Source organism: Lactuca saligna, chromosome 7 (assembly GCF_052625555.1).
Source record: "Lactuca saligna cultivar CGN05327 chromosome 7, ASM5262555v1, whole genome shotgun sequence".
Taxonomy (NCBI): Eukaryota; Viridiplantae; Streptophyta; class Magnoliopsida; order Asterales; family Asteraceae; genus Lactuca; species Lactuca saligna.
The window spans coordinates 149,994,758-150,008,825 of record NC_136423.1 but is presented as its reverse complement, the minus strand read 5'-3'; the positions used below and the strand labels follow the sequence as shown (position 1 = coordinate 150,008,825).

At 35.1% G+C, this 14,068-nt stretch overlaps 1 long non-coding RNA gene across 1 annotated transcript; it reads left to right on the top strand.

Annotated features, from left to right (window-relative positions):
- Positions 1–8,100: 8,100 nt before the first annotated feature.
- On the top strand, positions 8,101–9,587 carry LOC145004149 (uncharacterized). The gene is made up of 3 exons (XR_013662287.1): positions 8,101–8,173; positions 8,630–8,716; positions 9,049–9,587. It is a non-coding gene; the product is annotated as an uncharacterized LOC145004149 (long non-coding RNA).
- The last annotated feature ends 4,481 nt before the right edge of the window (positions 9,588–14,068 follow it).

Genomic DNA, 14,068 nt, shown 5'->3' with positions numbered 1-14,068 from the left:
AATTTGTCAGGTAAGGGCAAATTCGTAAAAAGTTTGGGAAAGAAAGTCTCATTTCTTGATTTTCATGTAGGTGGTTTGCTTTCAACAATGGGATGCCTGAAAGAGAGTCAAGTGTAATTTTCATGCAGGTGGTTTGTTTTTCAACATGATGATACGTGTAGGGATGTCAAAAACCCCCGTGGAACCCCGCTCCCGTGGGATCCCGATCCCGTATGGGACTAAATTTTTGAAAAAAACCGGGAGCGGGGGCAAAATTAAACCCTGCTTATTTTCGGGACCGGGAGCGGGAGTTGGTATTTCCGCCCCGTACTCCCGCGGGTCCCGGTTGTACATTTATGTAAAAAATATATATTTAATATAAAATACATATACAAAATAGATTTTCTAATTTAAATGTAGGTTAGGTTTCACTTTCCCGTTTTCAATTAATAGATATTGAAGAGGTAGTGAATTGATCATATATTTTTGGATATGTAAGTATTTTATATTTGTAATATTGGATTTGTCATATTTTATATTTTTAAGATTGATGGAATTGTCGTTTTGTAATATTGAATTCGTAATGTTGAATTTTTAATTGTTTAGTTTCTAAAAGATTATGTTTTAAACTTTTAAAGTTATTAAAAACAAGCTTTTTAGCCTAACACAAAGTAGTCGTTTAGCAAAAAAACCGAATTTTAAGCGGGGGAACCGGGGGAACGGGGGCGGGACCGGGGGTGATGGAGGTAACCGGGAGCGGGACCGGGGGCTATGTAAACGGGGGAGCCGGGGGCGGGATCGGGAGCGGGGGCAACAATTGATTTCGGGGGCGGGAGCGGGGGCAGCTATTCCCGCTCCCGTTTGGTCCGGTTGACATCCCTAGATACGTGTAGCCGCAGAAAATCAACAAGGTGGTGTTGCTGCTATAGACCATGGGGAAATGCCAAATAATTTTAGTAAATTTATATCCTGTTTATGATGGTATTTATTTTTTATGCGTAGCGTAGTAAACAAATATATTTGTTTTGTGATATGATATTAGCATGTGGGAATAAAAGCTTGTACAATGACAGGGTTGAGTCTTTTGCAGCAGCAGCAGGAGAGGGTCAAGACAGGTAATTTCAGTTATTAATCCCGGAACAGATAATTGATATGTTTTGGTTTCTTATGTTGAGGGTTTGTATGCAGCAGGGGATCAAAAAGGTGTAATAGTAGTAGTGATAATATAAATATATTGGTGAGGCGTCCTTCATCGTCATCATCATCATCATCTCATGAAGGGGGGTTATGTGAGGTGGAATCAACTTTCAGAGAAAGAGAAGCTAGGGAGAACATGATGATTATGGTAGGTGGTGGTGGGTTTAGGAAGACGTCATCATTGAGTGATGCATCTGTGGCATTAATAATAATCATCTTATTAAGAAGCCACCCTCACCAGATCCAGAGGGTGCAGCAGAGGGACACAATAGTAAAATTGGTGGTGGTGGGAAAAAGAAAGGCAAAAAGGGGAGGCAGATCGACCCAGCTTTGCTTGGGTTTAAGGTTACCAACAACCGTATTATGATGGGAGAGATCCAATGCATTCAAGATTGAACCCCTCCTTTCCCCAAGTTTTGTTTTTTATTTTATTTTATTTTATTATTATTATTCTTTCTTGTGGTATTTATATCTATCTATATGTATCTGTATTGTATGTATGTATGTAGAGAGTATTGGTTGGTTTGGTTGCATAGAGTAACTGCATCTGTATGTACCATAGGGTTTTTTCTAGTTCTACTCTTTTTACAGGTGTTAAAAGGTAAGAACAGCGGATAAAACTAGAAGCCTAAATGAAAATTTTGGGGTAAGAGTTCAAATCTGAACCAGTTTTCTTGACAATATCCCATAAAGTAATGTAATCATATACAAATACCAAGACCATTATATTTTTTTACTCATATCCTATGTTATCTATGGTCAGGGGTGGAAAACTGAAAGATGTTGCAGTTGATACTCATATACGTTCCTACTGTTGGTCTGGTGATCTCATTAGATCTGCCTTTTCCTCTGGTGATTCAAGATTTCCTTATGTGCATTCAAATGAGTTAGTCTTTGAGGTTTATTTGGGTTCTCTTTTGTCCTAATGTGCAGTTGATGCTCATAGGGATTGTGATCTCACCAAGTGATAATTTAAAGTGACTTGGAGTTTTATTTGGGTTCTCCTTTGTAAGCTATTTTTATTTGCAGGCCTTGCGTGTAGCTGTGTTTGCTGATGGAGCAGTTGCAGAAGGCTAGAGCTGCATAATCTGATTTGGTGGGTGGTGAGGATCTTATTGAAGGAATAAAAAAATGGTAACTTGCACTCTCATTAACTCATATCATAATATTCTAGTCTCACTATCTTTGAATTCATTAGTTATGATTCTACCGCTCTCATCGGGTAGCATTAACATAAAAGAAACTGACAAGTGCATTGAAATTAATGATTTCTTTTTTTGGAAAACCTACCTGAAGAGTACAAAGCAAATTTAGAACACTTGACCTTTGATATCGGGTAAATCTATTTTATCCTTGAATTAAGTTTTATCAATTGAAATTAATGATTTATTGTTTAGCTTGTTATTTTAATGAAATCAGTTTTATTAAAATGAGTTTTGTTTATGTCGTGGTCATGATAGATTGGTACACTGAGATGCTGGCCTGTTGGCTTTTATCTTTCACTGTAAGTGGCTATGTAGTCTTTAAGTTTTACTCTTTCAAGTCCTTTACATGTATAAGGGCTGTTGGAGCTGGTAGATAAAGGCGTAGATTCAAGAAACTAATCAACACAGGTAAATTGTAACTAACTCCAAGTAATCTAATCATCTTAAACTTTAACTCCAGATATGCTAGGTAACTTGGTTGTTTCTGCTGATGAAACTGGTCAAGTTGGTCCTTGTGTTGCATGTCGTTGTCAGGTATTTTTTTTATTTATGATTAAATATATTATTAGATTAGATTTTTTGGTTTTTACATTTCTCAATTGTAGGTTTTAAGGAGTGTGAGTCAATGGTCAGCTGGGACAAGTCAAGTTGAAGAGAGCGTTCACAAAGCTTACATTTCTCTTATTGAAAAAGCTAAAAACTTCATCTACATTGAGGTACATCATAACTTAACAAAATATTTTGGTTTTTCGTCATTTTGGGTAATTTTATAAAATACAACTTTTGTTTCCATATGGATCCGGGTAAAAGAAAACCCGTTAGATACGGGGAACCCGATGGATATCCGTTTGGTAAAAAATCCATATTTTTTATAAATTTGAGATATATAAAAAGATATAATAATAATAATCATGATAACTAAAACATTCAACCTTGAGTGTCACTGAAAAAATCATATTACATGGATCAAGATTAAATTACAACAAAAAATGATTACATGTATACATTTAAATTACAGCCAAAAAGATTCAATGGATGCAATAAAAATTACAAATAAAAAGATTATTATGTAAGTTGAAAATGTCTCCTAATTCCTGAACATATATAATCATAACCGATAAAAAAACTGAAAATAGATACAATCATAACCGATAAAAAAACTGAAAATAGATACAATCATTTAATAAGTTACAAATCCAAAATCACTAAAAATATATACAATCATAACCGATAAAAAAAACTAATTTAGTTAGTTTCTACTTTCTAGTAGTGACAACACGTTTCCATGATGGCATGAAAGTGGTATTAAGTATTTGAATTCTTATTATATTATACCCCTCACATTTTCCCAAATTACCCCTTCCTCTACAATGTTTTTTTGTTTCTGTTTATTTTGTGCATCAGGTAAAGTTAATGGAAGAAAGGAGTATAAAGCCACTTGATTTAAATCTTGCAGCATTATCAACAACATGCAGTAAAGACTTTGAGTTGAATTTGGCTAAGTCATTATTGAGTGAGATGGGCCAATGTACAACTGCTTATCCATATAATCAGCTGTTTGGAGCATTAGTCTCAAAGAATTATGAAAGACAAGATGCAACTTTACTTAGTTGGAATTAGATATACATAGTAGATAATATGCAAATCTATATATTGTAAGAAATATAATTGTATGACATTAAATTTATGCAATGGATTCTATTTTTTGTATATGATATTTTATTTTCTATTATGAAACATTAAATACAAATTTAATTTGAAAATAAGTAAATCTATAAATAATATTTTTTTAAACATTTAAAATTATGATACGCAAAAATGTGTGTCATCTTCATTTATGACATGGCCTTTCTTGACAGGGGCTTTCTTGATACGCATTGCGTATCATTAACACGCGCGTTGTAAGGTTACGACACGCGAATGCGTGTCATCTTCCTTTATGACATGGCCTTCCTTGATACGCATTGCGTGTCGTAAACGCGTGTCGTAATTGCGCGTCGTAAATGAGCGTCGTCTATAGACGACACGCAAAAGCGCGCCGTCTCTCTTTATGACAGGGCCTTCCTTGACGCGCATTTGCGCGCCATCTGAGCCTTTTACGACGCGTAATGAGCGTCATAAAAGGTTGTTTTTCTAGTAGTGAATGGATGGTTTTACAATGATATGACCGAAAACTCTCTCTGGAACTACCCATCTATAACTCTTTATATAGGGAACAAGGAAACCCAAAACCGAAAACACCTAAGGACTGAAATCAATGATGATTTCGGTCCAACCAACCGAAAATCCAAACACGATCCGAAAATAAATAACAAAGCCTAAAAAATATGAGCCTATCACAAACCAACAATGTAGGATCTAACATTTTGTTAACTTTTTGTTAGGGTTTAGGATTTACTATATGTGAACTAAAAGTTGATGATTTAAAAGCATCCTTAAAATATGAAAGAAAAATAAAAAAATAGAAAACATATTCACAAGGATATGCTTCTAAACTCCCTCTTTACCCATATGTAAATGTGTATTACATGATTGGTCGTTTAGGAAAACTTTGACATCATTTCCCCTTAGCTCCCCAAGTATATATAAAAATATGCATTAGAGAAGAAAAAAGACAATGACAACCAATGTTCTAAAATGTGTGCCATGGCATACGCAAATGCGTGAGACATGATTCCGTCATTACGAAAAACCTCATGACGTTATTGTTAGGCATGTCGCGTAGTATGGTGTGATATGACATGCCACGATGCGTTACGGCATGAGTTTTTTCATTTAAGACACTTTTTTTGCTCTTTGTTATGCATTTTCTGATCAGGCATACAAATATTGTGTTTTTTTGTTAATTTTTTATTATTATTTGTTGATATAACACTCCTAAAAACTAGTTATATTTAACAAAAATCTATATTTATCTGGTAAAATAATTATAAATTAATACAAAATCGCCGTTTTACACCATACCTTAAAAAATGCAGTGACTCGTAATGATTGAGGCTTGACCTTGCCGTCACGACACGCCTCACGTCTTTTAGAACCTTTATGACAACCGAATCTTTCCTAAACAAAAAATTACATAATATACATTCAAATCCTAAATGAGATAAATAATTCAAAAATTTGTCCTGAAAACTTGAAATTAGTTTCTAAATTAATATACTATTCTAAGCTAATGATTACCAATTTAAATTTGAATTTATTTGGAAAATCCATATGGGTAGAAAATTTCAACCAATAGACTGTTAATTGTAATCATTGACAAGTTGTAATAGCTTAAAAACATACTAATCCAAGAGATGCATTCCTCATGATAAAAAACTCATACTATAAGCAATTTTAGGCATTTATACAATTATCTAATTATTATAAATATAAACTAAGTAAGTTTCGGAACAAGTTTAGTCGTCTAATAGATGCCTTCCTCATGATCTAGAAGTTATACTGCAAACAATTATTTTGTATTTCCAGCATCTTAAGACAAACACATATTAATCATATTTTTTGTTGTCAACATTGGCCATGAAAGTTTCAAGTCAAAAACACATATGGATTAAAACATCAAGAAATTATCTAAACCCTGCAATAATGATTTTCATTTTTAAACTAGGTTTTAAATGAAAACAAAACCCTAGCATCAAAGCATCATCTTAAACATCAAATCTCCAAGTTTACATTAACACATAAGATAAATTAAGGAAACTCACAAAGCATATTTCTACAACTCATATATGCAATCAAAATGTAGAACAATATCAGCCATGAGCATGTAATCAGGTCAAGGAAATGTAGAACAATGTAAGGCAAGAACACATGGATTTTTGAAGCCTTAAATATGCAAGGAAACACGTACCATGATGTCATGAAAACTAATATTTTTGTGCTTCATGCCTTGTTTCCAATCCGTTAATTGGCAGAGTGTTTGTCGTCAGAAGTTCTTTGCATTATCGACTGACTTATGTCGTAAAGACAAAAAGGAGAAGGATGGAATTATATATTTTGGTTTAGAAGCAATAAAAATCCCATATTTAGTGGAGAAATTAACGGCGACATGCTAAGTGGCTACAATGGCAACATACTTTAGCAACGACACATTTAGAGACGATATCAAAATATGTAGTGTGATTAAAATATGAATGACTTTGATTAATTTGAACCAAATCACACACATAATGCGAAATGGACAGTAGGGATGGAAAATGTAGCGGTGACACCAATCAACTGCGCTCAACTTGGTGTCGCCGACATTGATCATGTCACTGTTATAGGCGTCTTTCATATTTCTTGTAGTGAATTATTATAAGTTTATATATATATATATATATATATATATATATATATATATATATATATATATATATATATATATATATATATATATATATCGAAAGGTCTATTATTAATATAATGAAGAAAAGATAATGAAACATATAGATACTATATGTTTTAAGACAGAAAATGTCCAAATATTACATGCATGTATATTTATGTACTTGCTACAAATTCATGCATATATGCATAAATATACATGCATGAGATGTGAACCTTAATTATACATAGATTATAAGAATAGTATGAACATGCCAGTACTATATTTATATTCATACTTCGTGCATATAATTAATATGGAACATACAACATCCATACTTCATTAATATTATACATGCATGATGTTTTCTGGGTAATATAAACCCTTGCTGCAACACAGTAACATATACATATAGATGATAATTATCTCGAAAACTTATAGAGTAACGCATATAAGTAATACTCCAAAAGGCATATATATTATATATATATCGCTAACTTCATAGATACTGCATGTGTAGAACGTGTAGCTGAGCTCTAAGGCGATGCCTAGTTTGGTATGAGTTTGAAAGGAGGCTTGACAAATGTTGGTGCGGGATCTGGTCGTCCATAATCTTTCGTATTAGCCCTTAGCAGCCTCTCATGAATATTGTCCCTCTTTGAAATTTGATCATCTTCTGAATATAAAGATTCCTATATATACATATACACAATTCAATTCATATGATCAAAACCCCATAAAATATGAACAGCTTTATGTTTAATGAGCGACAAATTTAACCTGATTCTGATCAGTTGCACCAAGTTTTTTCATTGGAATGGAGGATCCACATCGGGCTGTTTCACATGATGATCAAAAATGATTCAGAGAAAATTAAATTTAAAGACATTCACCATGGTTACTTGATTATGGAAGAAGATTTATGCAATTGATGAATTATAAACCTGCAGATGATGATGATACAAGCGATGTTACAATGAGAAAAGTCAGGAGACATATCTTCAAACCCATGTTTATTTTCATCAACTTGATTGATTCTCTCTCTCTTTGAAAGCTTCTTTCCAGACGAGAGGATTCAATAAATGATGCAAAGTTTGTATATTGTATACAACAACGGGAGGGGGTGGGGATAGATGAAGTTAATTAATCACAGTAGTGGTGTTGGGGATAAGAGCTAAAAATTGATTGTTTAATCTAAAGAATTCTATCACAATGCAATGCTTTTTTGCTGTGCTTAACTTTTGGATTAAATAAAAGCCTAAAAGGTGAGAGGAAACCACTTTGCTGTTGTTGGGGCACTAAGTCCATAGGGTTAGTGGAAATTAAAATCTTAGTGATTAATTTAATGTGTTAATGGGGAATGGCCCCTTATAATTCAAATTTGTAACCAATAATATCACATCCTTTTTTGTCTTTTCATCGATAAAGAGGAGACTCAACCTAAAATGCGTGGAATTGAAGGCTAAAGTAGACACATATAATGTTGGTAAGAGTTTCTTTATCAACTTAGTTTGATTGATTAATCTCAACAGTTGAGATATCCAATAACCCCCACAATGATCTTCGTTTTACGTACAAAAATAATATGTAAGTTAGTAGATTATGATAAATGTCTCTTTTTGAATCTTGATATTTCTTTAATTATAAAAGCCATATTTATATTTTTGGAAACGTAGTAGAAGGCAACGTGACATATAGTTAATGTTAATGAGTACTTATATACGTAAATCTTATATACATCCCCAAGTAAATGGGATGAACAAAATTACAAAAGCGTGTTCATGTAAGCCTTCTTTTATTTTGGACTCATCTTTAAGAAAGACACATAAAACAATATTTCAAGGAGAGGGAATTGAATGGAATCTTTCATTAGTAGTATAACTGTGTGATCCATATTTTCTTCGTTAAATTGTCAAAAGTAATTAGGTCATGGTTCCCGTAGGTCCCTTAATTACGGCTGACGTGGCAAGAACGGGAACCCCATTGGAAATCGCAGAAGATGTTCTTTTTTATAGATTTTCCTTTGAAGGTTAGTCAGCACAAATCTTTTTCTTTGAACAACAACCAAAAACTTTCATAAGAAACCGGAAGGCCAAGTCGCGATTACAGGCTGCATGAAGCTAAAATTATCGGTCCACGATTAATTACAAGGCCTTTCCTATTAAATATTATTAATTAACAGTTGAGAAAAAAGGAAAAATATCACCCTGCTTAGGAATGGTAAAGTCGAACCTTATGATTCAAGATTATTCGTAGTTTCTTTGAATCAGGTACATAGATTAGCTGACACACAAAAGCATATATAAAAGGTATAGCGAAAAATTTTAATGGGTTGATACTAATTAAATTCCCTTCTTTTAGGTTGAATGACTCAAAAAGCACTCACATATGCCAACCTCAACATAGACCATTAGCAGATTACTAAAGAAAAAGCATCGTTTGAGTTCTTAAGAGAAGGGTTAAGAAAACGTTCTTTAATTGATTCTATTGAAGTATTGCTGATTGAATATGAACTGCTTTACACAAAATGTGAAACGTCTAACGAAAAGAGTGATCGGGGAGATCATAATCTCCTCCTTTTGGATCAAAAGACACATAAAGTCAACTTGGAACACTAAACACCAATTCTTGCGAGAAAGGAAGCATCATGCTTGATAAGTTATTGAAGAGCTAAGTGAAGGTTCTTAAATGGATTGTAATGCATCATTACTGACTGAAAAATCTCAAAAGGCAACTAATGACCACTTTAGAAACATTAGGGTTTTGTGTTTTGTCCTTTAACTGATTAGCTAGGGTTCCAAAAATATTTAAAATAATTAGTGGGTTTTAAAAAGGGTTTAAATCTTGTATGGTGAGTGCTTTCAATTATATATATGGACAAAGACTTGGCACCAAATACCATCGAAAGGACAGTGATGGAGAATAAAGACACCATCTCTTATTTTATTCATCTTTTCTTTTCCCTTTTTTAGTCTCATTATCAACATTTTTTTCTCTGAGTCGTCTTAATTTATAGGTTTATATATCAAATGTCTCTTCTATCGACCTAATAATTTTTCTCCTTTTAAATGATAGATGCAACTCTTTTACACAAATGCACAAACAATTATGAAAACTAAATTTTCTACATGCAAATATGTTACATCTCACCTTGATCAGTAGAAGACATTTAACTTTTCTTTTATCGTTTATACCCCACCTCCCAGAAAATGAAAAGACTTTCTCTTTAAGAAGAAGGAACACTTGATTTGTCATTTATCTTTAAGCTGATTAATTGCTTTTGCAACTTTTTTTTGTATGTGTAGGTAATATAATAGCATTTAGATTTGTAAGAAATATATAAATGATTTTACCTATAAATGTTATATTTGTAAGAAATGCACAAAATTTATATATATATATATATATATATATATATATATATATATATATATATATATATATATATATATATATATATAGATAGAGAGAGAGAGAGAGAGAGAGAGAGAGAGAGAGGACCCCTTGAGAGGGTTAGGCTCCAAGAACATAGTTTAAAAAGAGAGACAACTTTGGGGCAATTTTTTGTGTTTAATTCCAACTTCTAATGTTACAATTTAAAGGAAAACTAACTTCCACTAAGCTAGTAACTAGGACATGCATGCAAAACAGAAAATCATGAATGCTTGGGTGGAGCACTAGCTCCCTTATTGACTCAGAAAGAAAGAACTAGTCTTCCTTCTAAAACCATGCAATATGCTTTGACTCCTTTTACGTTTTCAATCCAGAAAACATGTTGGTCTTTTGGTGGTTCTCTTGGGCCGATGTTTCCCCTCTAGGCTTCCCAAGGTTGGACTAGCTGAAGTGGTCTCGTGGTCTGTAATAGTTGCACCCTCCTTGACAGGGAGATCGTCCTTGAGCTCTTGCAGTGGTCGTTCTACAAAACAAAACTCTGGTAGAGGTGTTGGTTCAGGACTTCTATAGGCTTGTCGTAATAAGGAAACGTGGAATACTGGATGGACTTGTGAGCCGGGTGGAAGTGCCAAGCGATATGCTACCGATCCAATGTGTTCTAGGATCTTGAATGGGCCAAAAAATCTTTTGCTCAGATTCTTTGAGGCTCTTGCTTGTACTGATTATTGGCGATAGTCACACAGGCGCAAAGACCATGTCTCCCATGTTGAATTGTTTGTCCATGCGGTGACGATTTGCTAAGTCTGCCATGCGTTGCTGGGCGCGGTGTAAATTATCTCTTAGAAGGTATCTTAGTCTGACCTGATTGGACAACTTGGCGTCTACTGCTACGTGCATGGATTGGCCCGATTTGTATCAGTTGAGGTATGGAATCTGTCGTCCATGTAGTGCATGAAAGGGACTCATATTGACGGCCAAATGATGAGTGGTATTGTACCAATATTCCGCAAGGTACAAGTGTAACATCCCATGTCCAGATATACCTTGTAACTGAAAGACTTTACACAGAATGAAAGAAAAGGAACATGAATGCGTGTGAAAGAGATGAAAGGCAAAGTGAAGAAAACCCCAACTATCTCCTTTGGATTATACAGACCACTTTATATACAGAAGTTCTACAAAGGTAAAAAAGGAAAAACACACAAAAAAGGCTAATATACACCCTTAATTACAGGACATAAAATCTTGATTTGCAAGCCTATCAAAAATCCTAAAAACTATATACACCAAGATATTTGGTTACTATAGTTACGCTTACACCCCCTCAAGTAAGACGTCCGTAAGGAAGGCGCAACTTGACAGATAAGGCATTAAACCTGACTTTAGAGAGTCCTTTTGTGAACAGGTCGGCTAACTGGTCCTCTGTTGAAATATAATGTAACTTTGAAAATCCACGAGTGACCAGCTCTCTTATGAAATGGTAGTCGATCTCAATGTGACGGGTATGAGCATGAAAAACAGGATTGCGTGCCATATGTAAGGCCGATAAATTATCACAAAAGAGAGAGGGAGGATGAAGAAAAATATTTAGTTCACGAAAGAGGTATGAAAACCATCTAAGCTCTGCTGTAGTAGTTGCAAGAGCACGGTATTCAGCTTCACTGCTTGATCTTGAAACTGTAGATTGTTTCTTTGCAGTTCAAGATACAAGATTTGGACCAATATAGATACAAGTACCTGTGGTAGACCGACAATCATTCGGGTATCCTGCCCAATCAGAATCAGAGTAAGCTCGAATGTGGAATGTAGATGATAGGTAAAAGGTCAAACCCTCTTGTAGTGTGCCTTTAATGAACCTTAGGATGCGTTTAGCAGCCTGAAGATGAGAGGTGCGAGGTTGGTGCATGAATTGACATACTTGATTAACTGAAAAACTAATGTCTGGCCTAGTAAGTGTAAGGTATTGTAGGCCACCAACCATACTACGATACTCTGTAGCATCAGAAAGAAGATCACCCTCATATAATGACAACCGGGAATTAGGAGCAGTAGGGGTAGTTGCTGGCTTGCAGCTAGTCAAGTTAAACCTCTCCAAAAGATCTAGAGCGTATCTAGTCTATTTTAGCTGTAAAGTATGAGAACTACGAGTTGCCTCAATACCTAAGAAGTAATGCAAATCACCAAGGCGCTGACTATCAAATGTGTCACATATCACATCAATAACCGATGAAACAACAGAGGGAGAGGATCCTGTGATAATTATGTTATCGATATAAATTAGAATAACTGTAGTAGACTCCGTAGTGTGTCTGATGAAAAGAGATGAGTCAGATTGGCTGTTAAAAAAACCTTGGATTAAGAGAAAATCATGAAGCCGTTGAAACCATGCCCTTGGACTTTGTTTGAGACCATAAAGTGCACGATCCAATTTGCACACATGATCTGGAAAGGATTTAGAGATGAAACCTGGGGGTTGCTTCATATACACATCTTCATGTAGAATGCCATTGAGAAAGGCATTTCTAACATCCTGTTGTTTGATATCCCAATGCTGAGCGTGAGCTAAAGAAAGAACAGTACGGATCGTTGATGGCTTAATCACCGGGCTGAATGTTTCGGCATAATCAAGTCCCTCCTGTTGGGTGAACCCTTGTGCTACTAATCTAGGCTTGTGGCGCTCTAAGGACCCATCAACTTTGCGTTTGACCTTAAAAATCCATCTACATCCCACAACATTCATACCTTGCTGAGATGGAACGAGGCGCCAAGTCTTGTTTTTGTGTAGAGCAGTAATTTCTTCCTGCATTGCCTGTTGCCAATGATGGAATTTGGATGCTTGTTTAAACGTCCATGGTTCATAAAACATGTCATCTGATTGAGTGGCTATCAGACCATGAGGCAAGGAGTGTGGTGAAGTTTGTTGGTAAATCTCAGCAATAGGTCTGACCTTGAGGAGTGGATTTAAAATATCTGGACTTTCAGGGGCTAGATTTGTAGGACATGAACAAGGAGGGGTGGTGGGTGGTGAAGAAGAAACCATAGGAGTGGATTCTGTAATTGGTGGTGAAGAAGACTTGTCTGGGGTGAAGTTTAATTGAGTTGTTGGTTCAACAAATGTATGTTGATTATTAACTCGCGCTTTGCTGGGCCTACTAGGCGTTACAGGATTTGAGACTGATATTGGGCTTGGCGTGTGAGGTGGCTGCCCAGTAGATTGAGTTATTGCAATTCCGGGCTATGATTTTGCTTGCGAGTTTGAGACATGGTGATGAATGTTTTCAACAAAATGGTTGGTCTGCGGTTTGTCAATCGGGTAGCAGAATGAGGTTGGTCCACAGGTACTCGTTGCACCCCCTTTAAATGAGTGCATGTACATCACACCTCCTACGGTGGTTGCCAAAGCTCCGAGTGGTGTTTGCCCAATTGAAGAACCTGCACTTTTATTTTTCAAGGGAAAATCCAATTCATCAAATAACACATGTCTAGAGATATAAACTTGACCATTCTTTAAATCCAAACATCTATAACCTTTGTGAGTATTATCATATCCAAGAAAAATACAGTGAGTTGATTTTGGCATAAGCTTGTGGGAGTTATACGGTTGAATATAAGGGAAACAAGAACACCCAAAAACTTTAAGAAAACGATAATTAGGATCACATAAGAGAAGCTTTTGGTAAGGAGAAAGATAATTAAGTTGGCGCATGGGCAATCTGTTGATGAGATACACAGCAGTGTTAAATGCTTCAAGCCAAAACTTAAATGGAGTGTTTGATTTTGTCATAAGACACAAACCCATTTGAACTATGTGTCTGTGTTTTCGCTCTACAACACCGTTTTGCTGAAGTGTGTAGGGACAAGTGAGTTGATGTTTAATTCCCCATTTAGAAAGAAAAGCTTTAAACTGATGACTAGTGAACTCACCACCACCATCAGTTTGTACAGTCTTAACAGAATGAACCGCACATATTTTTCGAGATAATTGATT